This window comes from Sinocyclocheilus anshuiensis, unplaced genomic scaffold, assembly GCF_001515605.1.
Source record: "Sinocyclocheilus anshuiensis isolate Anshui unplaced genomic scaffold, SAMN03320099.WGS_v1.1 scaffold337, whole genome shotgun sequence".
In the NCBI taxonomy this organism is placed as follows: domain Eukaryota; kingdom Metazoa; phylum Chordata; class Actinopteri; order Cypriniformes; family Cyprinidae; genus Sinocyclocheilus; species Sinocyclocheilus anshuiensis.
This window is the reverse complement of record NW_015537968.1, coordinates 1,062,189-1,066,189: the sequence shown is the minus strand read 5'-3', so window position 1 is coordinate 1,066,189 and position 4,001 is coordinate 1,062,189. Positions and strand designations below refer to the sequence as shown.

At 36.3% G+C, this 4,001-nt stretch overlaps 1 protein-coding gene across 2 annotated transcripts in view; it reads left to right on the top strand.

The window, feature by feature from the left end:
* The window catches only part of LOC107668595 (protein Shroom4-like), a 51,014-nt gene that overhangs the window by 25,173 nt on the left and 21,840 nt on the right, over positions 1 to 4,001 (top strand). The gene's annotated exons all lie outside the window — the stretch shown is intronic.

Here is a 4,001-nt window from a genome sequence, read left to right as displayed (position 1 = left end):
GACTGCAGGAAAGTAGGTGTGACGAATCAGTGGTCTGGCGTTTGCAAGTTAGACTCCTAAAAAACACCTCATGTGCAAACAAGTGCGGGCACAACCGTGGATCATTCATTTTCCACTCAAGTCGAGTCTGGGGTGTGCGATATACAGTATATCTGCGATAATATGGTAAGTGTTTAATCTATATCACACAAAGAGTACCGTTTTTTCTATCATGCAGATATCAGCATGATAACAAATTTAATAATCATTTTATACAAGTTCAGTAAAGTTAGCAATAAGTGACTTACATTTTAGACATAATATTGCTTGTTTTTGCTCAATTTTGTCAACGAAAATAGTTCCAAACAAAGATCACACAGCACTGTTTTGCGTCTCTGAGCAATGTGTTTACTTATTGAATGAATCAGCTTTTTGAATGAATCGGTTGAATCTCAATGACTCACTCATTAACAGTCACTTGCTGCCACCTACTGTCGGTTTTAATTTCACATTTCGACAATTTTTTTCCATGTTTTAAATTATTTCAAATATCAGTATTCGACGTTTTATGTTAAAAACAAAACATTATTTATGCATCTGTAAGTGAACACAATCTTGCTACTCAAGCTGTGTATGAGCATGTTTTATATATATATATATATATATTTATTTATTTGCTTCTTTTCCATTTTGCATTTACTAGTACTTTTACTTTCAATACTTAAGTACGTTAAAGATTTAAAAAATACTTTTTGTACTCAAGTACAATAAATATCACATACTTTAAGACTTTTACTCAAGTAATATTCTAAAAGGTGACTTCAGCTTCTACCAAAGTCATTTTCTGGTAAGATATCTGTACTTTATACAGATTTTGCATTGGCTTCAGTTTGTCTTGCGAATTTGCTGCGTTGGTTTGAAAGTGACTTCTGTGTGAGCTGTGTTTCATACTGTACATCGCTACACTATTGACAGTAGACAAATAGGCCTTTTTTTGCCTGCAAAATTTAGCCAAATTTCACTAATGTGATCACACACTTATAGTGAAGATGCCGTTTTGATTTCTGAAACATCACACCTAGAGGATGTGACCAGGATATACAGCGTTTCACTAAGGGAGAGCATCTGCACAGTGGTTAAATCCACCAGTAGCCTCTGATTATGTGTCTGTTGTTTATTTTAGCTGGCGTGATGCGAGTTGACGTCAGCAGAGTTTGGCAGACAAGAGAGTTTCGTCACCCGTGACAGACAAAATTGACTGACACACCGTTTGACTCACTCAGAGTGGCCTGATGTAGGATCAGATCTTCTGATGTCAGTATAACTCCTAGTTATCAGAAAATAAGTTTTTAAGCTGTATCCAGGTAAGTGTTAGTCCGTTCAGTCTGACCAAAGGGGTTTTTCCCTTTCCAGGCATGTGGACAGGCAAAGCATCATGTGGTAGTGCCTCACTGTGGCTGTGTGCAGACGTGCAGATGAGGTGTCTAACCAAAGCATACGCACACTCAGAAACATTTGAAGAATTGTATTGATGAATTCGCATGCAGTTTGTGATAAATGTTTACCTTTTACTGCTAGCTTTATGCGTGCATGGTAAATGAGGTGCTGTGTGTGTTGTTTTTGAGTCTGGACTGGATGTCCATTCGGCTGAGTCCAGCACATTCCAGTGTGTTGAGGACTCACTGCATTAGCAGCTACCAGACAGCTGAGTGTACATCCCACACACCTCCCTCTTTCATCTTCTTTCTCCTCGCTCACGTATTTATACTGTCCTCCCTTCTTCCTGCTCTATAAACCCACATTATCCTCTCTTAATTCTTTTAACCAACAGTTTCAATATTCTAAAGCTTTTATAACCTCATTTTCTCTATTCTCTATTTATTCTGAAACCTCATTCTAACATCTCAGTATTTTCTAATCTCATTCTGTAGCCTCTCAAAATTTTGTAATCTGAATAATCTCATTATATATCCTCTCAAAAGTTTATAATTTTAAAACCTCTCAACATTCTATAACCTTATTCTGTAGCTTCTTAAAATTATGTAGGCTGTATAACATTATTCTATATGCTCTAAAAAGTTTGTCACTTTAAACCACTCAACATTCTATAATCTCTATAGGTTAATTCTATTATTATATATTCTGTCATCAAAATTCTATGTAACCATTGTAACAAAATTCTCTGTAATTTTGTGAAATTTTAGATAAAATTGTATAGATTTTTTGAGAGATGCCATTCGATATTGTCTAAAATTTTAGTTTTAATCTCTAATAACCTAATTCTCGAAACACTAAGAATTCTGTAGCATGTATAACCTTTTTTTGAAATCAACAACCGTTTCTGCAAGACGTTTATAACCTCACACTAGCCTATAGATTCAATATTCTTAAACTTCGATGACCTCATTTTATAAACTTTACCCTCATTCTCAATCTCTCAACATCCTCTAAGCTCTTGACATTCTGTATTTATCTTACCTGTAGTAAATAAACTAATTTAATATGCTGTTTATTTTTGTCCAACCCCTCACTCAAAAGATTCTCAAAACACACAAATTCTCATGAGATTTTTCACAAAACATAACCTACTTATATATGCCATTGGGTATTGGCAAAATTTTAGGTTTTATCTCTAATAACTTGATTCTCGAAACACTTAAGAATTCTGTAGCCAGTATAACCTTATTCCGAAGCTGTTCAACAGTTTCTGCGACACTTTTACAACCTCACGAGTCACACTATAGCTTTAATATTCTTTAATTTCTATGACTTCATTTTATAATCTTCTCTTTCTTTATCCTCATTCTCAATCTCTCGACATCCTCTAACCTCTTGACATTCTGTATTTATCTTATCTATAGTAAATAAACAAATTCTATATGCTGTTTATTTTTGTCCAACCCCTCACTCAAAAGATTCTCAAAACACACAAATTCTTCACAAAAAGAATTTTCACAAAACATAACCTACTTGAGTGCACTTAAAGTATAAGATTTTGGAATTACAGTCTCAGACTGTTAAAATGTTTTTAGTCAAAGAAAAACTGAACTTTTAAACCTCCAGGTTTAGGATAGCCATCCAAACACCAGCTCTGCAGAAGCTAGCCACAGAGTCAGAGGTTCAGGAGTGAGGAGAGCGGGAGAGGAGAGGGGTGTAGAGATGGAAAAAATTCTTTTCTTTTTACATCCATTTATTTGGCGGCAAGTCAGAAACGCTGCAGTCTTAATGTTATTACCCTGCCTGTGGTTTCCCTCTTGCTGTGGTTTTCTAGGCAGCACATGCTACTCTCTTTGTGTGTGTGTGTATGTGTGTTTTGTATTCTTTTGTTTGTGGGCTAGTTACACCAGCGGGACACCTTCAAGGCATTAGATTTGACTGTTCTTTGTGGATAGACTATCGCTGTATATTTTGTCTTTTTGCATGCAGCCTGTTTTTGTATAAAGCTAATGCGTTGGCTTTGGTAGAATGCATGTTTATTCATACTTGTTGGCAATCAATCTAACATAGGCAGAGCTGAGTCATTTAAGGCCAGTGCAGTTGCCACCATGTTTTAAATCATGTGTCTGTATTATGAGAGCATTCAAACAGCTTTGCCGACTTTTCATAGTCACAGTTCCACACCTTTAACCTTTAGCAAAAAACACAAAATTTACCCTTTTACAACATCTAAAAAGGTGAAGAGTTGTATGAGTTTTCTGCGGTTATTTTGTGTGTGAAAAAGAGATTCTTCATAGCTGATTTATAGCTGAAAGAATGGACTTATAGGCACAATATGTAATTTTCGCCGCTAGAGGGCGCGTATTCAAAATAAACAAAGAGGCAAAGGCGTAGTTTGATGACGCAGTGACTGAGTGTGGAATCATGGGAGTTGTGGTCTTCATCCCCACAGCCGATGCAATCTGACGGGACTCAGGCAGAAATCATGTTCATGGATGAGCTAATGATTTATTAACGTAGTAATATGAAGCAGGGTGAGGCTGAAAGCCGTCGAAGCGAAACGAGGCCGCTGAACGAGCGTGACA